The following is a 25554-nucleotide window of genomic DNA, read 5'->3' as shown; positions in this document are numbered from 1 at the left end:
AGCCCTCTCCATTGTACACGCCCCCATCTCCGGCCACGCCCGTGCCATCTCCGTCGCACCCTCCAACCGCATTCACTCCAGTGTGCCAACCCGCCAGCTATGCCATGCTCTCTCATTGCCCGCGCTATGCCGGAGCATCTAGCCAAGGAGCCGGTGGGCGGGGGCTGCATGGATAGCCACGTCCACCCCCGTGCGTCTGGCCAGGGAGCGGGAGGAAGCTAGTTTTGCCAGCTCTACTAGTGAAAGCCCTCCACCTCCGGCCAACGGGATTTTAGGGGCTTCTCACGTAGAGCAGTTTGATGGGAGACGGCTTGGTTGTGTAAAATGGCTTCAGAAGCAGTATATATAAGGAGCAGTACGTACCAAACAGGCCGGGGCTAATGTAACTTGTCCTCTAAGTCCATTTGTATCACGCGCAAATGCGGGTACTAGAATAATTGGATATAGATGTCGTACTTAAATTGCATAGAGGAAAAGAGAAAAAAGTTCATACTTGATGAAACCCAATCAATCACTATACTGTACAAAATGTTGGAGACACTTCTGTCGACCAACGCATCTGTGGGGGTTCATTTGTGACCGCTAATAGCGGCTCTCAGGATCACCCATGTTGCTTCGAGCAGTTGTCACCTTTCACGACCATTGCGAAGTTCAAGTGTAGCCTTGCCATTAAGCAGTGGGCACGTGGCAAATGCTACCATTGTTTTCTTGGCGACCATCTAGTTAGCTCGTGTCGAGATCCGTTCTGTTACATTCGCGACATGGGTATCAGGACTTGAAAATGATGAAGTGTTGCCAGCCAACACCCAAAAAAATATGATTGGTTGTTGGACATGGTTCATGACAAAATTTGCTACAAGACATGTTTATTAATCTGAGTATATTTTATATTCTTTTCTCTATTCGGTTTCAGATATGGATTCAAAAATATCCGGTAACTTATGTGAGAATATGTACTAATTGAAACTATCTAAAAGTTATTATGTGTCTAATTACTAAGATTTTATAATATTACTAATATATCCAAATTGTATGTTATTTTAGTTTTTCTAGATACATAGCTATACACCTAGATGTACATTATGTCTATATACATAGTAAATGTTATGCATCTAGAAAAACGAGACTTACAATTTGAAACAGAGCGAGTACCATTTAAACTATTTAAGAGAAATGAATAATAATATTAATCCCAATATCAATAAGGATATATAAACAAAACTTTAAGTATTTTTTTTATGTAACTAATGAAATTAATTTAATATGGCTAATCATGTTAATTTTAGTTAATATGACCAATGATATAGAATGTAGTTTTTAAATAATTAGCATTCAACTTAAAATGTTGAGACTATTTAAAAGTTGTCTACGAGTAATTAGCAGCATGTGTTTTATTTTAAATACTAATGATACACATATAGTTAATGTGATTATTGATTTATATTCTATATATTTAATATGATTATTGATTTATAACTAATATAGTTACTATGATTATTGTTTTATAATTAATATGATAATTAGTATGATTTATTGTGTTTTATCCAATGTATAGAATTTAGCATGTTTATTATATTTTGATATCTTGTTACAGGATTTTGTTTCTCTCAGCACATAAAAAAGTTAAATAGGTATCTGAATACAAATCTATATCCAAACTATCAATTTTATATTAATGTCCGAGAATATTCAAATATGTACCCATATCCGATAAAAAGTATGGTAAATAATGATATTCATATCCAGTTGGATGCATAACCAATCCGTTTCCACCGTCCCAATGTTTTACCTGGCAACAGAGAAGTAGAGGTAGGGCTACTACACTTTTTTTTATTTTAAAAAAAGAGCACCACTTGGGAGGCCAAGTGCGGGACGGGCCATCCAACCCCACCGGCCGGAGCCTTCACCACTGGGCCACACTGACACTGAGCAGAGCCATCTTGTTAGGACTGGCGAAAGAGCTGTATGCCTATACAGAATAGTTGCTTGATGACTGTCCACCACAAATTCACAATGACACAAAGGTTGCTCAATGATCTCTGGTTTCTACTGGACAAAGGACGTAGACATGGGGACTACTGACCAAACAGTACCACATACGGTACGCAGCCTGATGTGAATGTGAGCAATACACACTCTGTAATTCATATCAACTACTACTATTTCTGATGATGAGCGTAACGATTTCAAGCCGTATAAGAGATTAAGACTATACTATCCAAGAACAACCACGTGGAAGGAGCGTCATACAAAAAAACGTGGAAGGAGGTCTTTTGTGTCCAGGTCTTCTTCAGAGGTGAGCCTTAGCTTTTAAAAAAGCACAGCATGAATTTGTCTCCATTCCTTCATGTAGCTTCAGCTTTCAGGATTAAGTTTTCAGCTTCTTCCTCCAGCAAACAACTGCTTCCTGCAATTTTTAGCTGAAAGTTGCAACAGAGATACCAAGGGAATTTACCAGAAAGGTAAAAAAAATGTGCTCAGTCACCACTTTAGCTTAAAAAAGAAAAGGTACAGACATATTTGGGTGGTTGTGCTATTCTCTCCCAAACGGTGTCTCCAATTAACTAAGCCCAATAATTGTTGAAAATAATGTTTGTATCTTGTTATACTGGTGCTGCATTTCATATATATTTTTTTCATGAGAAGAAACTCATGTGATCAGTATTTAGTTGTAAAAGGTAAGTGACAATGCATGTTTCTGGAGATCTTCTGCGGACTCTTCTCCAGTTGTTATCAGATTATTGGCTCATTCTGATGAAATCAAGTAGTAAGAAAATGGCTGCATTTTAAAAGGCATTGTTCTCAGGACATTTTTGCAGAACATTTTGCACTTGTCATGAGATTGGTTGCTCATTGATATTAAATCAATTAGCAAAGCGACCACATTGTAAAAACCAAAAAGTTTAAGATTACTTTATAATATCTGACGGTGGACCATAACATTCTCCTATAATGTATGGGTTTCAGAAGTTTGATTTTTCCTAGACAAGATTTCTGCCCCATGTCATTTTTATATTTGTGCACTACATTCCAGAGTTTGTAGTATTTTTATGCACTACATAACAGCTGATGCGAACTCGTACATAGCATTGATTAAATGTTGTTTAATAGGTCAAAACCACATAATGAAGCACAAATAGCAATCGAACCCACCAGTTTTTTTTTGGCAATGTATGCAGACAAAGATATGTGCATCAACTGGATATACTAAAAGAGCAGGCGATTGAAATACTCACTCATTAAGTGGCATCATTTGCTATGCTCAAAAGGTTTCCCGTGTACAAAGCAATTCCATCACTAGACACCATCTCTGCCACATGTGTATAAGTGTTGGTCCTTGGATTATAAATCCTCAATGATCCTCGAGATCCAATATAAATAACTATAACTATACACTACGCCAGATTTGGACATCACTGTCGGATTTATGAGAACCGGCAGTGATGTACCTTCACTGCCGGTTATGAGCTCGAAAATAAGAAAATGATTGGGGTTGGGCTAAAACTGACAGTGAAGCACCACATCATTGCCGGTTTGTGTCTTGAACTGGTAGTGTTTTGGCGGTCACTCATCACTGTCGGTTCAAGCCACAAACCGACAGTGATTGGGCTCTATCACTGTCGGTTCTAGCCAAGAACCGACGGTGATAAGCCTACAACAAAAAAAGGCAGCAGCCGTCCTCTTCTTCCTCTTATCTTCCATCCCGAGAACAGAGGCGCGCATTTGGGACCTTCCCTCCATTGTTGCGGCTGCTTTTCACCATGTAACTAGCGCTTGGATTTTAAAGAATGGCTTGATCTTTTTGCTTTAAGGTTAGTAACAAACATCCACTCTCTTGATTTTGTTTCTTAATTAGGTTCGTTTTGATGGCTACATTGCTTGATTCTCATTCTAGTTCTTTCTCCATTCTAGAGAGCACTTTTTCAATTGGACATTTATGCAAGGCTCAAATTGTGGTGAATCCATCATCCAAACGGTTGGTGTCTATGAACATATTTAAATTCCTAGCTAATTATTCCATGGTGGTCAAGATCATCATTGTTAGTATGTGATGCTATAATTAGTTCTTAGAAGTAGAGTAATATAGTTGTTCTTCAATATTGTGCAATAATTGTTTTTTACTATGATTTTCAATTTACAGGGCCGGTGCTACCAATTTTAATTTTTCAATAATTAGTGTACAATAATATTTTCCAAAAACGGTACTTTCGAGCTACAATTGTTGTTCATGAAGCTCGATTTCTTATTATTTCTTTGTAATTACTATCTCAGTATTTTTTTGTGTAGAGATGGATCGAGAGTGGATTCATCTGTCCTGAATGGATAAGCAGTACATGCATGGCGTCAGCCAGTTTATCATCGATGCCAAAGCCCATTCTAGGAATCGGAACCCTGTCTACTGCTCATGCAAAGATTGCAAGAATCAAAGGAACTTTCGTCAGATTGAGTCTATACGATCACACTTGATTACCAGGGGGTTCATGCCAAATTATACGATATGGACTATGCATGGCGAGGTTGGTGTGAATATTCTGAAGGAAAATGATGATGATGTGGACATGCCTGATGTAGCCATCCACGATGGTGACGAGGAACCCAGTGTCAACATGGAACCTATGGCCACAGTTAATAATGTGTTTAGGAACACGCTAGCTGATGACATCGAGGATAACGATGCCATTTCTCAGCTGCTACGTAATGTAAAGACCAGATGTCTTAGTGAAAGACAGCTGAAAAAGCTAGAGAAAATAAGACAAGATGGTAAAATACCATTGTATAGGAATTGTCCAATGAGCAAACTGGAAGCTGACATCATGCTGTTAGAGTTAAAATCAATAAACGGATTGAGCGATAAAGGCTTCAATCAGTTGTTAGGTATAATAAGGAAAATGCTCCCAGAAAAAAGCGAGTTGCCAGAAAAGACATACTTGGCCAAGCAAATGATCTACCCCATCGTCCTCGAGGTTGAAAAAATCCACGCATGTTCCAATAATTGCATATTATACCGTGGAGAAAAATACAAAGACTTGGACAAGTGCTCCAAGTGTGAAGCTCCACGGTACAAGGAAGGGCCGTCAGATGAGGGTACCAAGACTAGAGGAGGTCCCGTAAAGGTCGTTTGGTATTTCCCTATAGCTCCCCGGGTGCATAGGTTGTTTGCTTGTGCAAAGTCAGCCAAGCTGTTGCACTGGCATGGTGAAGAGCGTAAGAAAGATACAATGATGAGGTACCTCGCCGATGAGCATGACTGGAGGACTATCAATATTATATTCTATAAAGACATCGATGGAGAGGTAAGACACCTTTGGTTTGCTTTGAGCACACATGGGATGAATCCTTTCGACCAGGTTAAAAGCAATCATAGCACCTGGCCAGTGACGTTCTGTATATACAACCTTCCACCTTGGGTCTGTATAAAGCGATCGTACATTCAGATGCCACTAGTTATCCAAGGGCCAAGACAACTTGGGAATGACATCGATGTGTTTCTAGAACCAGTGATGATGAGGAATGCTACTGAGGTGGTTATATTATAATATGTTGATACACATTGATTGTAACATTGACCTGTACGCAAATAGATCTTTGTTATCGTATATGAAATTTTAGTGTAAGGTCTTTGTTATCGTATTTGTAATTTATTTCTAATATTTTTGTTATTTTTTGATGTATTTCATTACTATCTAAATAAATATATTGTTGTTGTTAAAACTTTCCCACTGTACTATCTAAATAAATATATCATTTACATATATGCACCTTCACTGTTGGTTCTACTTAAAAACCGACAGTGATGTCCATGCCCCCTATATAAAATAGACCGCCGGCCACATACATCGATCCCACCCACCCACGAACTCTTAGTCTCATTTCTAACGTTTCACTCTCACTTCTCAAGAAATCCACTCTCTCTATGTGATTTGGTCATGGCTCCTGCATTTTTCAATGGTATTGATATGTTGTCTTCTCTAATATTTTATCTATATTCATTTGATCTATATTTATATTCATGTTTCTTTGCATTCTACATTTATATATATTCTTATTCCTTGCATTCGATCTATATTTAATTATGTTACCATATTTTACTTAGAAGAATTTTTTGTGCATATATTTTATATTCATATTTTTTGGTATTTTATCGATCAGGTGGTATGAACAACGGACCCCCCCACCACAAGAACCAGGTTTCCACCCTGGCGATGAGCCATTCACTCCTAATGTGGTCATTCCACGATTCCCTATTTCAGCTATTGTATGAAATATTTTCCAACATCTTTTGTTTTTTGATGCTAACAAATAAATGTAATTAGTTTAATATCATTGTTGCATACATATATATCGCTGACTATATCCCCAATAGATTAGCTGTGAACAACACTTAGCTGGTTCTTTATCTCGGACATCGTCGAGAACACGACATCTAATACAAGCTGGTTTTTCCATCCCTTTGAGGGGTGCAAATCATCGGAACCATATCCACAAGACGAAAAGACAGAGCCCAGACGTGATAAGCGCCCAATTTAGTGTCGTGCACATCTGGTTAGAGGCACTTTGACGTGTTTGCTATGATGTGATTTCTCGCACTTCAAGGCACTTGCTTTGAATGCTGGTGATATCCCCGTCCCGCAAGCAAGCGAATGGTTTGCGAGCTACAACCGTGCGGATGTGGTAAAATGGTCACTTATACCTGAGTCATTGTTATTTGTTGTTTATTATTGTAATAACATTCTTTTATATTTTTTCTTTTTCTCCGCATGTAGATTGCTCTCTAGGACCTTACCTATGCTATATGTGGCTTGTGGGCCGTTCTAGATCAAGCTACGGAGCAACTCGGATACGATTGAGACTTCTACAATGGTATCCTCGGGCAGCTCACTGTAGGAGGACGCCAGTACTGTATAAGTATTACTAAAGGGGCAGTGGTCATTCAGTAAGTTATATCTATGGTCGACCATTCTTTTTGATATTGTGAGGCACGAGAGAGTGCACTCATATGGGCATTGGACTTCATCGATACAAGCGGATACATAATCCGTGACATCAATTACCATATATGGCTACAGAGGTATGTTAGTGTGCGTGGCCCGATCAAATCCGACAATGATTCCGATAGTAATTAATGTTTATTAGGTTGTTTTCAAGGTTGTAGTTTAATTGGGTTCTAATTTTAATTTATACGACTTTGTGTGTTTAATTATTATCATGCATGTAATACGTGTAATATTTGTTGGGCAACTAGAAATATACATTCTGATATTGTATTTGTCTCAAACTTTTTCTTAGGCTTGCACGTGCCACGTGTGAAGGAAACACCAAATTTGGGATTTTCTGGAGATGGTTTGCTACTTTCTGAGGTTTAATTGAATTTTCGCACGACGACACCGATTAATTATAGGTTGAACTGAGTCTACCCACGAAAAGATCCAGAATGGTGCCAAACTTTTACACAGTCTCTAATGTGCCCTAGGGATAAAAATTTTGTGGAGGTGGATGAAAAAATCTGTTAGGTCCAAGATAAAATTCACCCTCTTTTGTCTCATTCAGCACACAGAAAAATATAATAAATAAGAAAACTGATCAGAAAAACCTAAGATCCTGTGTGGGATCTTAATTTTGGTGTACATGCTTGCCAAAAAAATTTCAAGTCATTTCGACATAGGCGGAGTATACATGCTTCACAGAGGTACATGTGTCCTTTCATCGAACCATGACTATACACATAGGTTATTAAGGTTTCTGTGGTTCATACGCATTTCGATGTGTATTGGTCTCAAACTTTTTCTTAGGTTTGCACGTGCCACGTGTTAAGGAAACACCTAGTTTAGGATTTTCCGAAGATGATTTGCTACTTTCTGAGGTTTAATTGAATTTTCGCATGACGACACTGATTAATTATAGGTTGAACTGAGTCTACCCACGAAAAGATCCGGAATGGTGCCAAACTTTTACACAGGCTCTAATGTGCCCTAGAGATAAGAATTTTGTGGAGGTGAATGAAAAAATCTATTAGGTCCAAGATGAAATTCACCCTCTTTTGTCTCATTCAGCACATAAAAAATATAATAAATAAAAAAACTGATCAGAAAAACCTAAGATCCTGTGTGGGGTCTTAATTTGGGTGTACAAGCTTGCCAAAAAAATTTCAAGCCATTTTGACATAGGAATACATATGCTTCTATTTATTCAGTATATAAAAGAATTTTTTTAATATATATAAACATCATTATTGGTTTCAAAAAACTGACATTGATGAGAATAAACCGACAGTGATACTGGTTATCACTATCGGTTTATTTTGAAAACCGGTAGTGATATATAAAAAAATAAAAAAAATTGTGTCAGCCCTTAGGTTCGAGCGTGGGTCTCAGGCTGTAGAGTTCAGAGACTTAACCGCTGCGCTAGTATAGGATGTGTGCCAAGAGTTATTTACTTTTTTCTTTTGACCTTTAGGCCGCTTAAAAAATTATAAAATAGAACAAAAAAATTTGGGCCGTCTGGGACTCGAACACGGGTCTCGAGGGCTAAGTTGAGGGATCTTAACCGTTGCGCCAGTAGAAGGAGTTTGAAAGAAAACAAAAAGTTATCCTACTTAACATCTAACTTAACACTTAACTGCTACACCACATCACTGTCGGTTTGGGAAATGACCTGGCAATGATGTACTCCATCACTATCGGTTTATAAGTAGAATCGACAGTGATGAGCTAATTCTGAAATAAATTAATAATTTATAAAATAGAACAAAAAAATTTGGGCCACCTGAGACTCGAACATGGGTCTCAGGGGCTAAGTTGAGAGGTCTTAACTGTTATGTCAGTAGGAGGAGTTCGAAAGAAAATAAAAAGTTATTCTACTTAACATCTAACTGCTACACCACATCACTGCCGGTTTGGGGAATGACCCGGCAGTGATGTACCCCATCACTGTCGGTTTACAAGCATAACCGGCAGTGATGAGCTACTGGTATAAAAGAAAAGAGGCGCGGGTTGAAATTATCTAAATTCATTTCAACCCCGTGCCAACCCCTCCCCTCGCGCCGCCAGAGCACCACCTCGCGCCGGAGCACCGCCCCACGTCGTCCACCACCCCACGCCGGAGCACCGCCCCACGCCGTCCACCACCCCAAGCCAGAGCACCACGCCGTCCATGCCAAGTCGGAGCACCGCGTTGTCCGTTCCACCGCCAAGGCCTTCATGAGTGTGCAGACAACTGCTTTCCTACCCCCATGGTGAGTGCGTGGCTCACTGCCCGCTACGTGTCTGATAAAATATCCCACAACTCCTTACTTGAATCAGTAGAGGCTTTTCATTTACCAAGTACTACAACTTATTGTTTGATATGATAATTTACTTGCCATAATTTATGTTACTGCTACTTTATTGCAATGCTAGCATATAGTTTGATCATGAATGTCTAGTCTGTAGTGCCACCGATGCTCAATGTTTTTGGATGTGAGGATGGAGTATATATATTTTAGACCTATAGAACTAATATATGTACATCTAGTTAAATAATATCTGCTATACTCCAGTTTTTAAAATGCAACAGCCCCCACAATTTGACATCAGTTGTAATTTGACATTAGCTATAATTTGCCATGGGACCGTCCTCTTGGTGTAGTCATCATTGATAGAATCCCAAAATCATGAACAAAACATGTCCCATTTAGCATAATATGTGATCCAAGAGACCATGATGAAGATCCCACTAGCCTAAAAGAAAAGAAAACAGATAAGTCAGTTATTTAGCAAATAAACTATAAAATTTTCCATTAATAGTAGATGCATTGCATTACCTATCAGAGGTCATACTTATGCCCTTTTCCTTCAATTGTCATGAAACGCCGAACCACGGCCTCATTGGTCACTTTCTTCATTTCTTCTTTCTCTAGATAGCAAATAAGTCTATGACTCAAGTGCTGATCACCCATATGATTAGACAAAGTTGTTTTGACAATCTTCATTCCCGAAAAGCATCTCTCAACTGTTGCAGTAGCGACAGGCAATACTAGCAAAGCAATGCACATAATAAGCTGTTTTACTTTCTCTCATGAATCATGATCAATGATTGCAAAGTGAGTATTTTATGTGCATTATGTGATTTAGTAAAATAGACTTTGCAGCCCTGCAAAATTTTCATTTGAAATGTAACCTGGATTGCTTGGAGGATGAGTAACATTAAATAGATTTAGTTTGGCCATATAACTTGAATAATAACTCTTGTTCAGTGAGTTACCATCACCACTTACCACATGCCTAATTTACTTAAACGTATAGGCAACCATGGCATGGTATGTAGTGCATGTTGGTCACATGCCTAGGATTTATCGAACCTAGGAAGATTCCTATGCTCAAGTCAAATTTGCACAAAAAGTACAACACAAAAGTTGAAGCTTTGAGGGTCTACTATAGTCATCCGGCCTACCTTGCAAACCATGGGCAACCGGCCTACTATGGTCCAAGGAATGCAAACCATGGCCATCCGTTGGCACTAGATATTGAAGAGAAGCCATCCGCCGGAGATGTGAAGATTAGGAGAATTGCTCCTTGGTCTTGGAAAGATGTCATGCTTTTATTTATGGCTATGTTCATTACTTTTCTTATTTGGAAGTTGATGTAGGCTTAGTTTCGTAGAACAGTAGGTGGACTTTGTTGTATGTGGTCAATCAAACAATGAATTTGTTCTAGGTGAACATATGCTATTATTTGACTTTGTTGTATGTGGACTTATTATTAGACTTTGCATTAAAACATAATACACACACACACACACACACACACACACACACACACACACACACACACACACACACACACACACACACACACACACACACACACACACACACACATATATATATATATATATGAACGTATGCTATTAGTAGTTGTCCGTAGCCAAAACTAACCATGATCGTGTCATAACCATGACTCATCGTCGCTTGTTACCCCGTCGCCGAAGAACAGATCGGCAACAAGAAGTGTCTGATATCGCTGGGACGAGAGAGCTGCATGATCCGACAAACGGTTATGGTGTCAATCAGGACGGTGAGAACGAGCAGCCATGGACCTTGTCCGGCCTGCTCTATCTGGGTCAAAATGACCAAGATGGCTAGGTAACTTTGGTATCATGTGACTATGTGAAAGCTCTAGTTTGGTTTTGGTTAATTGATGAAACCCTAAGTGCTAATCTAGTTTATCAAAGTGATTATGAGATAGGTAGCACTACTCCAAGTGATGAAGCAATGACGAAGATCATGATAATGGTGATAGCATGGTGATGATCAAATGCTTGAACTTGGAAAAGAAGAAAGAGAAAAACAAAAGGCTCAAGGCAAAGGTATAAAATGTAGGAGCCATTTTGTTTTAGTGATCAAGACACTTAGTGAGTGTGATCACATTTAGGATAGATAGCCGTACTATTAAGAGGAGTGAAACTCGTATCGGAATGCGGTTATCAAAGTGCCACTAGATTCTCTAACTCATTGCATATGCATTTAGGATCTAGTGGAGTACTAACACCCTTGATAATATTTGTGAAAATATGCTAACACATGTGCATAAGGTGTTTGCAGGGTTGAGATGGGTTTGGGTCCCTCTCTCCCTCCCACCAAGCAAGCTCGGCGGGATTCGGCGTTTTCAGGAAAATTAAATGTCTATTTTCTATTGCGCCGGATGCAAAATTCTTGGTGGTTGGCACATTTGAGCAAGGGTGAAGAAGTTAGAGTTGAAATGGAGTTGGTCAAAATGATGCTGGCGTCGGTCTACTGACCGGACGCTGGGTCACTCAGCGACCGGACGCTGAAAGTCTGCGTCCGGTCGAGCTGTCAGACGGCACAGTCGCTAGGGTTGAGCACCAGACGCTGGTCTGCGTCCGGTCAAGGTGGACCAGATGCGTCCGGTCGAAAAAACATGCCTCGGGGAGCTTACTGGAAACGACCGGACATTGGGGCTTCAGCGTCCGGTCAGTTTTGACCGGAGCGTCCGGTCAGCTTCGTAGCCGTTGAAATCTGACGACCAGCGTTTAAAGCTGGTGACGCGTGGCGTCCATCGGGCGACCGGACGCTGAGGGCCAGCGTCCGGTCGGTATGACCGAAGTGTCCGGTCAGAGCGTGTTTTGCCCAGTGAAGGGGTACAACGGCTCTATTTGATGGGGGCTCTATTTATAGCCCCATGGCCGGCTCATGGGGTAACTCTTGCACATTTTCATTGACATAACAACCTTGTGAGCTTAGCCAAAGCCCTCCCACTCATCTCCATCATTGATCCATCATCATTGTGAGATTGGGAGAGAATCCAAGTGCATTGCTTGAGTGATTGCATCTAGAGGCACTTGGTATTCGTGTTGCGCTGTGGATTTCGCTTGTTTCTCTTGGTGGTTGCCACCACCTAGATGGTTGGAGCAGCGGTGAAGGATCGGCACGAGTTGGTGATTGTTCATGGCCGCCTTCGGTGATTGTGAGGGGAGTTGTACCTTCCCCGGTGGAGCGCCGAAAGGTAACTCTAGTAAATTGCTCGTGTCATTGAGTTACCTCACTTGTGGGTCGGTTCTTGCGGTGTCCAATCGTGTGGACGAGGTTTGTGAAACACCTCTTAGCCGCCAAACCACCAAGTGTTGGTCGACACAACGGGGACGTAGCGTGTTGGCAAGCACGTGAACCTCGGGAGAAAATCGATTGTCTCTCTTCTTTGTCATTCTCCCGGTGATTGGCTATATATTCATCTTGTGATTGGTTCATCCCCTACACGTCGGTATAATCACTCTACTCACTCATTTACATTCTTGCAAACTAGTTGATACAAGCTCTTTAGTGTAATTAGAATTGAGAGCTTGCTTTATTATTTACATTCATCTAGTTGAGCTCTTTAGAGTAGCAAGGTTGAGAGCTCTTAGTGAGTAATTACATAGCTAGTTTGTGTGCCTAAGTATTCATTGCAACTAGAATTGTTGGATAGGTGGCTTGCAACCCTTGTAGAGCTAGAGCAAGTTTGCATTACGCTATTTGTCATACTAATCAAATTGCTCTAGTTAATTTGTAGATTTTTAAATAGGCTATTCACCCCCCTCTAGCCATATTAGGACCTTTCACTATGTAGCCACGCACGCTAATCAATTGAGAGGGTCATAGCTTACTTGGTGTCTCTAGCAGGAGCCTCCGTCGACCGAGGAGCCAGATGGTTCGGGTAGCAGGAAGGCCAGATCCAAGCGAGACATGTCAAAGATTCCTATTGGTAGGAATGCACACTGGCACATTACTGAGTTCGATGAATTCGGGGATCCACTCTCACCGTCTATAGCTTTGACCAAATACAAGACTATGCTCGGGTTACTTGTTAGGGACTTTATCCCGATTAGGTACAGGAAGTGGATTGGGAAAGATGATGACCTGTGGAGGGTTACCAAAAGTGAGAAGGATCACATATGGGATATCAAGATCCCAGAGTATTTCACTTTCCCAACTGAGTATGATAGGGAGTTAGTCAAGAAAAAAGCAAAAGAAATCATGGGAACATGCTTCTAGAATTTCAAGGGGACATTATACAAGAATTTTGTCCTCCAAAATACAGAGCCAGATTTTGATGGTGGATAGTTTAGCAAGCAGAAGGACTTCTGGCAGGATTTCAAGGAATATAGGTTATCCGAGGAGTACTTAGCACTGAGCAGGATGAATAAGGAGAACTCATAGAAAGCGACGAATGCTCATCATCTCGGCTCTCGTGGCTACGCCAAATAGATGCCAAAATTTAAAGCAGAACTTCAAAAGATGGATCGCCTTGCTGAGGAAGGCATTTATGTTGAGACCACTGATTGAGAGCCTAGATCGGTATTATACTGTATGGAGAGGAATATACGGCACGTCGAGGACGGGAGCTTTAGCTCCACAAATCAACCCATGAGCGAACTCATCCAGAGGATCTCCCAGGTAACTGAGGAGGTGAGACAAGGGACTCGCACTTCTAATAGGAAGAAAGACATGCTCATCCAAGCACTCGAAACCAAGGAGCACCCTGGTCGCACTAGAGGAACTGGTGTTGTTCCTTGGAAACTAACATTCCCCCAAGAATCTAACATTTACCGGAGCCACTAGAGGGGTAGAGCAGAACATGAGGCAGAGTATTTAAGGCGACTAAAAGAGATGAAAGATAGAATGGAAGCACGGATTGAGGCGACTGTTGAAGCGTGAGTCAAGCAAATTTTGTTGTCCAAGGGGTCAGGAGTACCATAAAACCCTACTCCTACTGCCTTTAGCCCATAGTTTAGGGGTCACAACAGCTACAGATCGACCCCGCTCAATAAAGAAGAGGTGAGTGTGCCTCATCCGGTGGACGGCATCACTGAACCCATCAATGTCAAGTTGTACATCCATCAGGAATGGACAAAGGACAAGGTGGCGCTCGGCTAGGCCTGGCCTACGGGAGACAGGACAATTAATGGCCGCCCAATTCGACAGGGGTATGCTCGCATCACCATTGACAAAATACTTGATAAGAAGTATAACAAGATACCCATTGAGTACCCTGTAGTTGAAGACATGCCAAAACTTGGTCAAAACAAGGGCTTTCAAGTGGCCTGGCGCAAGCGCTTCATTAAGCTTAGCCATCAATTATCCTCTGATGATGAGGACGACTGTGAGTCTTCGCCCACCCACAATGATCACTCACCATCTCTCAACACAGATCACTCCCCTCCTCATCCAGAGCCATCACCCTTGAGAAGATAGATGTCTCCTTCTATTCCTCCTCGTCCGACTCCATCTTCATCAGCCTCGAGAAAGGAGACTACTCCTCCTCCATCTACATCAACACTGGGAAAATAGAATTCTCATCGTCCTCCTCCTCCACCTCAGCCCAAAACAAGATCAGGGACATCCTCGTAGTCGTAGAAAAGGTCCTTGGATTCGGTCGCTAATGCTCCCAAAGTGGACCAACAGAAAAGAAAAAGGTCGTTCAGTGGTAGCGTTATCACCTTGATGAAAGAAAAATTTACAACACACATCTCGAAGGAAGTTTGTGTTAGTTTCTTCAATCTCTGTGCCTCACTGCCTTCATTTTTGTTGAAGTCCGAATTCAAAAGGCAAACACAGAATAAATATGCTACAACAAGAGACAAAGAAATACATAATAAAGATTTAAGGAACATATAGAAGTACGTCGAAGACAACCTAGGATTAACCATGAAAGAGGCTGCGAACATCTATTATGATGTACAAGGGACGGAAACACCGACAATGAAGTATGAAAGGAGCAATCTTTTGGTTCCCAATCATGAGTATAAAAATCTGACAACATATATGCGCCAGTTTCATGAATATTACATGGCTCAAGCAATAGAGATGGACAACTTTGGTTTTGAGGTTATTATCCGTTCGCCACATGTTTCCATTATCCTGAAGAAGAGAAGTTCGATGTCGAGTGGGAGTGCTTGTTCCAGCTATACCAGAAATGCTCTCTCGATGTTCAAATGTTAACGCTGTGGATGATGTAAGTACCCTACACGCACGATATTACAATTAACTACTCTCTCAAGACACAAATTGTTAACTTTTGAGCACTTCCCATGATTTTATGTAGGTGTATAGCAAAATTTTGCATTCTAAAAAGCAAATGAGATTACATAGGCTTCTTGGACCCCTTGCAAGTCAATGAGAGGACATGTCTAGGCCTCCATAGATATGATGTGGAAGACATGAAACAGAGATTGATTGCTGTTTTCGATGAATTCACGATGAAGAAGAAAACACACATACTTCTAGCCTACAACTGCGAGTATGTGTTCTCGGCTTTTAATTTTATGCTTCTTTTTTTGTTAAGATTATTCGATAATTAGGATTATGTGATTGCAGCAACCATTTTGTTTTCATTTGTGTTAATCTTGCCAAAAATCTGCTCGAGGTGTGAGACTCGAAGAAAAAACCATTTCATCATCTGGATGAACGGGTGGCAGTGCTGAATTAGTAAGCGATCCTAATAACATATTATTTTCTAATCACACATATCGCTTTCTAATGTTTCTCCTTTTAATATTGCTCAGTGTCCGAAGAAGACATATCAGTGGGACGCCGGTCCCATTCAAGGTTGTTGAAATGGAGGGAAAGTACCTATCATAGCCGGCGGGAAACAATGAATGCATGTTTTATGTAATGTGGGCAATGCTTCGCTACATCGGCGGGAAATTGGAAGAAGCCGATAAGTTGGTGTGTATAACCCCCATTTCATTTATGTCTGTTAATAATTCAACAAAATAATTTACTGTTCCTCTTTGGATATCATCTTTTTTGAACGACAACGCAAGAAATATAACTATGAAAGGCTGCTAGATATGGAGATCGTCGCACTGCAATTGGAGCTGGCAAAATTTGTCTTAGTCAAGGTATTGGAAAAAGATGGAGTATTTTCCATTGCACAATCCGTGAAGTACAAGGACCAGTATGGCCCAGAGTGGCTTGCTAGATTATTGTAAGAAGTCCGAGAATATTTCTTTTTTTTTTTATTTTGAGGGATGGAGATCTGGATAAGAACATTTGAATTGTAACAGTAACATTTGTAATGTTTAATATTGATGGACCTGTCGTCTACGTAGTGTATATAAAGCGAAACCTGATTCCACGAAAAATATAAATTAAAATCAATTATAAAACAATAAAATACGAACATGACATCACGCCGGTTAGCAGAGAACCGCCAGTGTTGTCGTAAAACATCACTGTCGGTTAGCAACAAAACCGGCAGTGATGGCACTGCCAGCTCCAACCACAAACCGACAGCGTTGGCTGAGCCATAACTGTCGGTTCCTACAAACCGGCAGTGATTCTTACGACAACACTATCGGTTGAACACAAACCGACAGTGTTGGTAGAACTGAACTTTACTGGGTGATCTTATGAACCGGCAGTGTTGGTGGTAATGAACACTGTCGGTTGTGTAAAGAACCGGCAGTGAAGTTGAAGAACACTGCTAGTTTGTAGGAACCGACAATGATAGCTTACCCTCATCACTACCGGTATGGTTGTGTCTGTTCAAAATCCAACAGTGATGGGGTATTTTGAACCGGCACTGATGGGGTATTCTGACGTAATGATACTCCCATTCTTCAGTATCACGAAAGGATGTGCACTCAAATTGACTTCGACAGTATGTTGTTTGACCCACAAGCCCTTTTCAAAGTCCATCAGAAACCACATGTCCATTGAAACATATGGCCTACAATGGACCAAAACTAAGGATCCATTAAGGGCAGCCGGAGAAAGATTGCCATATCTATTTTTAGCAAGGATGGATATAGGTCCTCGGAGAATTGCCCTCCACTCTTCTGTCAGCAGGTCAAAGGATGCAATGCCTTTTGGTCGAACATCCTGGTTGCTCACATGCTCGTCCAAGAGAAAATACACAACTCCATCAATAGCCACTATGCTAATAGGGCTCATATGAACATGATCCTGAGCGGCCTTCTTCCCTCTCCAGCAAGCACCCCTACTGCCACCGTGTGCGAAGACCTCACATAGCTGTTCACTGGGGACTTCTTCAAAGGCCTTATCAATCACACGAAGCAACTTGAACTCCCCCGTCGAGGCAACCTGCCCGAATGCAACAGAAACCTTATGATTGAAGAAGTCGTGAGCTTCCGCAGGGCGTGCTCTAGGGACAATCCTCTAGGCACTGGAAATCTCTCTCCGGTGACTAGGTTGGGCAATTGGCAGCGCTTGGGGACTCTGCAACCTAGTAGAGGAGAATAATGTTGTTAACCTACAAGTTGCTCTAGCAAGTTGCTCGATGGATCAGCGAGGAGGTAATGTGGCTAAGCAATTCAAGGTTGTCAACCTAGTTGGTCCTTCAACCACTGCTGAACCCAAGGTAATACCACTTGTGAGTGACCCCATCTTCTCTAATTACCTTTGAACAAGTGCATGAATCAACAATAGATCATGAATTAAAATTGATAGAAAGGTTGTTTACCATGAAACATAATGTTGATCTTAAGAACCTTATCGGTTAAAAGCTTGTTTTTACCTAGTAGACCAATACCGGTGTCATCAGCTCGTAAGACCACATATTTTTTTTGTATGGCAAGCCGATGATTTTGGTCAAGTAGGTCATTCTGCAGGTTTTCGGGTGTAAGGAAAATGGCACCCATCATGGGCCATTTATGTGATTTTGGTGTTTGATGAACAACATGACCATTTGAACTAATATTATTTGCTAGTATACAAGAAAAGTTAAAATGAATGCAAGGTTGGCTTGGACTTAGGAAACATGGAGATTGAAGTGAGCAACACCTCAAGCAAGACATTAGAAGTTATGTTGAAAACCTACAAGACACGCTAGAAGTCTAAGACACCAAGAAATAGGAGCCCGGACGCAAAGACTCAAACAAAATTGAAGCTAAAACAAAGAGATGGATGAAATGGTGTTGTCTCATGATTCTAGATCTACTTGAATTGATATGATGTCAGTTTAAAGATGTAAAAATCTTCATTAGCTTTCAAAAAAGTCCGATATCATAAAAATCGGAGTTTGGAGCTAAAAGTTATGCCCAAAATTTAACAATCTGTGGGCTAAAAACAAGACATCAAAATTTCCAACGACGTGAATGGAACTTTTGATACACAACGGACGACTGACTAATGGTCAAATTCAAATGGCTTGTTTGCATGGCAATCATCAAAATTTTCGATTAGGGGATCAAAATTTCCAATATCTATGCAGAATGAGCTGCACATTACCAAACAATTAGTTTTGGTGTTGGGGTCTACAAATTCCCCCTTGGCCAGCCATTTGAGGAATGTAGGAGTTCTAGAACATACCAAGGGAGTTGAGGCTCCACTCTTGTGCTCTTGCCACCATAGTGTTTAGTGAAATCACTCAATGATTAATGTAGGTGCTTTGCAAAGTGTTTAGACTAGTTAGACCAGTGCAGAAAGTGCTTGCTTTAGGTTTAGGCCTAGTGTTATTGAGGTTTGGATACCTCTTGCTCACTCGGTGATTGCACGTACTGTTGTTATACTCGGAGGGGCTTGTAGTCTTGGGAGATCACACCAACAACGTTTTTGGTGTGGCGGCCACAGGTGTACTGGAGGGAACCAGACCCATGGTGTTTTGGCTAGAAGCTCAATAGTGAAGACGGCGCGGAGCGATCTAGGAGACGCCATCTTGGAGACCCACTTGCACATGGGGAAGGTCTGGGGCTATCTAAGGAGTTACCCAACCGGGAGCTTGTCCCTTGCAAGGGCATACTTGTGAGAGGCTCCCACAAGGACTAGGAGAAGCATAAGCTTCTCGATACATTGGTAAAAGTACTAGAGTTAGTGACGGGAGTTTGCATATCTATCTCATTTAAGCTTCAATATTTATATTATGTACTTAGGTTATGTGTCGAGCCGGTGTCCGGGAGTGCAAGGAGTCAGTGGTTGTGGATGTAGATGTGGAGGCGCATGACATCCTCCATGCGGATGTTGGCGATCATGTGGGAGGGAGACGACCGGTGCATCAGATGCCTCCTCGTCGGCCGCCACAACTTTGGTGTCATCGGTAGCATCATCGTTTAGATAGTCAGTGACATCAAGGAAGAACAACCGCTGGCACTTGTGTCTCTAGACATACTGCTAATGCAGTTGTAGTAGAGCCCCTACCGGTGGCGCTCGACCAGCTCAGCCGGGTGAGATGGTGGAACGACCACGCGCCATGGGCAGGGCCACAAGCAGAAGGGGCGTCTATAGCGCATGGGCGGGTGTTGCTGGTGCGCCTAGGGTGTCTGCGGTCGCGCGCACCGTAGGGGGTAGCGCCAAGGCCAAGAGCTAAGGAGGCCGAGCTAGGCTCTGTGCAGGTGCTAGTGGGGTCACCTCAACGTGGCACGCTTACGGTTTTGTGAGGTGCATTGTTGTCTGGAGGTCACGTCAATCGCGAAGTTCGACCTTGATCCTAATGTGCTCCGGAAGGCCATCGACAAATTGATCGGGCTTATGAATCGGCGACAAGTTGGGCGTGTGGCACAATAGCGCGTTGAAACGCTCTTGGTACTCATGTACCGTGAAAAGGAAGTGTGGGGGATATGACCCCCAGTATCCATAAGACAAGACATGGGCCACACCATTAGAGGTGGTCGAGCCCACAAGATCAAGGCATGCGGTGCTCGGCACTAGTCGGCGTGCACCGCAAGGCTACAAGAAGATGTAATTTACTGTATAATACCAAATATGATACTTTTCTTGCAACCTTATCCATCTGTAGCATATAAGGAGGGGCAGGGGTCCTCTAGACGGTACCTCATACATCCCTATACGCATCCTAGGCTTAACCTAAGGCATCTGATGACACGCAATATCATACGATAGCCAATACAAACCAACAGACCACAGGAGTAGGGTATTACGTCGTGTTGATGGCCCGAACCTGTCTAGCTCTTGTGTCTCTGTTGACTTCTTGTTCTTGATTATGCGTACCTCTACCGATCAATCTACCTTCGTGGGATACCCCTCGAAGGACTGTCGAGCATCTTTTGTCGACAGTTGGCGCGCCAGGTAGAGGTGTGCGTGCTGTTTCATGGCGAACAAGATGGTACGATTTTCGAGCTCTCCGTTCTCCCTGAAGCCTGGCCAAACCTTCACGGTTGGGTCAATCTCCTGGTTCATCAACGACAACGGTGATGGGGAGATCATCGAGCCGGCGCATAACTCTACTGCGCCGATTACGCCTGTGCCTACGCCTGCGCCTGCGCCAGCAGATCTGATCGTGGGTTGGAGTGGTTAGGGGGCGAACACGTGAAGCCTGAGATCGTGGGTTAGAGTGCTGCTAGCCGCGAAGTGCATGCTTTTCGTGCGAAAAATTGCATGAAATGTGTCTGGACGTGAGTGTGGCTGCCCAGTGGGGTCTCTCCTACTATTAAATTTTATTTGCTATTTTTTCAGACCATTTTTTGGGTTTTCTAGAAACCTTATCACTGCCGGTTCTAGAACTAGCAGTGATAGCACCAGCACAGCATTGTCGATTTGGTACTACTGGTTCAAATTCCTACAGTGACAGGGGTTTTGAACCAACAATGATGTGGTCTAGGGTAGTGTTTATATGAAAAGCATATATCGATTGGAAGCTTAAATGTTTGGGATAAATTGTTACATTGGGAGTTGTACTGGCCCTAAGTGTCTGATCTCAGCTGATGAGTAGCTGATAAAGATGGCAAGGAGGCACTTATCACGAAACTTTCAAGCCACAAAAACAATCAACTATTAGATTGGAGTAACATTTGGGATTGCAGCGTTTTAATATGGTCTTATCAGAAACTAATAGACAGGGTGTTTAGGCTGACGAATGACTGTAGGGGTATAACCCAGGTACCCACGGCAAAGGATATGGGCCGCACGGTCAAGGACGGTCCAGCCTATAAGATTCAAGACTTGCGGCGTATGGTACTGCTCGACATACACCGCAAGGCATCTAGAAGATCTGATCAGATAATATAGATATTGTAATCCTACCATATAACCGACTAGAATACTTTCCTTGTAACCCTACCCCTCCAGAGTATATAAGGAGAGACAAGTATCCCCTAGTCGGCATCACACATCCCACATCTCATCTCGTATTCTAGCAATACAAACCAACAGAGCACAGGACGTAGGGTTTTACGTCACATTGATGGCCTGAACCTGTATAAATCTTGTGTCTTGTGTCTCTGTTACCATCTAGTTCCTGATCACGTGTACCTCTACTAAACAATCTACCATCGTGGGCAACCCTTCGGTGGATTGCCGAGTATCTTTTGTTGACAGTTGGCGCACCAGGTAGGGGTGTGCATGCTGATCTCATGACGAACCAGATGGTGCAACTCTACCAAACAATTTATCATTGTGGGCATACCCCTCGGTGGACTGCCAAGTATTTTTTGTCGATAGTTGGCGCGCCAGGTAGGGTGTGTATGCTGATCCCATGACGAACCAGATGGCGTACCTCAATAGCAACGTCGTTCGTGGCAACTCATCCGGCTGCGACGGCATCCTCGATGTCGACGCGCGTCGTGGCGACATCCTTCGGCAACAGCGACTACGACCTACAATGGGACTCGCCGTGCTTCCCGCGCAAGCCGTCCTGGCAGATGGGATCGGCAAGCAAGCACACCCCTACCTGGGCGTACAACTCCTCGATGCAAACTACATGCACCACTCATCAGGCCCCATCAGGGCGTTCCCATGCGATCCCGATTTGGTGACATGATTTCTGTCTCCCGATCAATCGTGCCTTCACCTCCGTGCCTGCTGAGCCGATCGCCGATAGGCTGAGAGGCACAGATGCCATCGGCAACGACACCACGCAGCACCAAGCTAATCAAGATAGAAAGCACGTATGCACCTACCATGCAGGCTAATCAACGAGAGCCGCGTGCAATATCAAGACCCAATCAACAACAAGCAAACCAGGAAAAGCTGACCTACGATCTGCGGATGTCATGCAAAGCTAATTGAAGTAACCAAGATATGCAGCTTGCATGCGCTGTACGGATCTGCATGCATGCAAATATGCAATCACGGATCTACAAGGGCACATGCATGTGCACGTATATACGTACGTGTGCATCATGCAGCCCCAACCAAGCCGAGCACTGTCTATTCATCCCATCTCGTGACAAGCTCTCCAACGCCGACATGACCGCCGAGATGATCTTCAGAGGCATCAAACAAGCTGTTCGATTGCACCAAGCAACTACGCCCGTTCAACTACGACTCCGCATACTTCTTGGTGGACTGCCGAGTATCTTTTATTGACGATGACTCAATTCTAGATATGGTGATGTATGGTAAGTCCATTCCTCAAATTAGTACTCCCTCCATTCCTTAATACAAGCCATATAGTTTTTAGCACCAATATTAACGCACGGCTTGGGGAAGGATGTGAGACCGAGGAAAAAAAAAGAAAAATCAGGCCATCTTCTCTCTCCCAATCAGATTGCTTCCTAAATCTAATGGATTGGTTGGGGCATGTGCTATGTACGGTGGGAAGGTTTCCAAACTAATTGACGTGGGAGCTAATACGTACCTATATTTTGGAATTTTCTTTAAAAATCTATATGGCTTATATTAAGGAACGGAGGGAGTATTAATTATTAGCTTGTGAGAAATAAAATGACGATAGATGAACCCATCTTATTTCACAAACCAAATAAAAAAAAATGAGGATGGACTAACACATTCCTTAAACCAAACACCATGTAAAGCACTAGTACTTCCGTACTAAAGAAGCCATATTCGATCCACATTATTCTCAGTGCAAGCCTTACCGACAAAAACAGTAGTCCTATTTGGAACACAGGAACCTTTTCCGAACTCTGAGTTTTTACTATGAACTGGTTCCGTTAAATTCCTGCTTAATTTCTTGTTGAAACTGAGTTTATGCTGATCATTGAATCCCGAAATCTGATTCTGAAAGTGCCCAGCAAGGATGAGGCCGGAAAATGCACACTAGTATATATCACGAATATTTTCACCAATCCTTATTAGATACTAAATCTGTTGTAAATTATAAGACGTGTTGGCTTTTCTAGATACATTGCTTTTATTATATATCTAGACATAGGAGCCATTCGCTGGTCTGGTTTCCAGACCAGCCGGCTGGTTTCTCCTCACAGCGACACTATTCATCAACCAACCGCTACAGTATTTCTCTCACACACAACAGTCGCTACAGTGTTTTGACTTCTTTTTTCATGCAAGCGAATGGGGCCATAGTGTATACCTATGTGCATAGCAAATACAACATATCTAGAAAAGTTAAAATGTTTTATAATTTGGAACGAAACCAGTACTGTCTTGGAATGGTTTGCCAAAACAGTTAATGCTGATCATTGAATTCGGGAATCTGATTCTGAGAGTACCCGGCAAGGATGAGGTTGTAAAATGCATACACTATTAGTCACTTTATTCCTGCCTTTTGATCCTCTCACACAGATTCGTTATCTTCCTCTCGCTCACAGCTTGAGAAGGAAAGGGATAATAGGCGTAGCTGTCGTTGCAGTTCCACTGGCACTCAGGTAATCGCATCGCATCGCAATGCAATCGCATCAGACAAGGGTAATGGGGAAAAAAGCGGCATTCTCTAAATCATAGGGACAAAATGTTACTCTCATAAAAATAACAACAGAATAAGGTCCAAAGATAAAATACAACACAGAGATTTCCTAGCCAGAATCAAAAGTTCCCTGAAAAAAACTGGGTACACGAACTCTATTAGCCCACAGGATCATTGGTTCAGGTGAGTGAACCATTCACCAGTCTTACCGAGCATCCGCTAGTGTTGCCAAGCACCTACTAGCTAAGCCGACTACGAACAAGCGTTGTCCGTCCCCACACACTATGGCTAGAGGTTGAAGAAGAGGGAGAACAGAGCATACACACAGTACAAGATACCAGCGTTGCCGAAACCCTATATAGGAGATGGCAAATCTGAGCTCTCTTTACTGAGTTGCCGTGTATGTCTATTTATACAACTCTATCCATTTAATTCCAGTACAACGCACATGCTGCAACAGTAACTAGATAACACAGCAGGACTGACTTCTGCGCCTGTCCCTGCATGTGGCTATAGTCTGGCAGGTGAGCCATTCGGCGCCTGCCTCTGTAGCGGCTACAGTACCACAGCAGGAGGCCTTTTCGGCACGCCTTCTCTTTGTTGTGTGTTCACACAAGAAAGCAGTAGTTTATTCTAACAATTCTTCCACTAAACCTAATGTTATCCCTTGTATCCCCTCCATGCCGATCATCTCCTTCAGCTCCGTGAGTCGAAGACGTCCAAGCGGCTTGGTGAGGATGTCCGCGAGTTGCCGACCAGTTTCGACGAACTCGATGACGATCTGTCCTCCATCAACACAGTCCCTAAGGAAGTGGAACTTCACGTTGATGTGTTTGCTCCGGTCATACAGAACCGGATTCTTCGCGAGGGCGCGAGGGCGGGCTGGTTGTCCACCATCAGTGCTGGTGGGTGAGCTTGCACTCCGGTTAGCTCGCCCAACAGCCGGTGTAGCAACACAACTTGGCACGCCGCTATGGCCGCCGCTACGTACTCTGCCTCATACGTAGATAGCGCCACCACCTTCTGTTTCAGCGACAACCATGAAATTGGGGCCGCCCCGAGAAAGACGAGCACGCCAAAGGTGCTCTGTCGTCCGTCGATGTCCCCCACCATGTCTGCATCACTGAACACAGTGAGCTGCAACCTACTCCCGCCGGTCTTGGGAAAGATGATCCCTTGATCCACTGTCCCCTTGACGTAGCGCAATAGCCACTTTACTGCAGCCCAGTGATCCTCTCTGGGATCCTCCATGAAGCGACTGACGTAGCCCACGGCGAATGCAATGTCTGGCCTCGTGTGGACTGGGTAGCGCAGACCGTCGATGTTGCTCTGGTAGAGTGTTGCATCCACCTTCGCCGCGGTGCTGGCCTTCGTCAGCTTCAGCCACTCCTCCATCGGAGTCACGCATGGTTTGCACTCAGCCATGCCGCTCCGCTCCAATAGCTTCGAGGCATACGTGCTTTGACCGAGCGTGAGTTCCTCCTTCCCCTGTCTTACC

At 42.8% G+C, this 25554-nt stretch overlaps 1 pseudogene; it reads right to left on the bottom strand.

Moving 5' to 3' along the window:
- Positions 1-3239: 3239 nt before the first annotated feature.
- Positions 3240-25451, bottom strand: LOC136548188 (uncharacterized; annotated as a pseudogene).
- Positions 25452-25554: the final 103 nt, after the last annotated feature.

The sequence above is a fragment of the Miscanthus floridulus genome, chromosome 4 (assembly GCF_019320115.1).
Source record: "Miscanthus floridulus cultivar M001 chromosome 4, ASM1932011v1, whole genome shotgun sequence".
Taxonomy (NCBI): domain Eukaryota; kingdom Viridiplantae; phylum Streptophyta; class Magnoliopsida; order Poales; family Poaceae; genus Miscanthus; species Miscanthus floridulus.
This window is presented reverse-complemented; position numbering and strand designations above follow the sequence as displayed.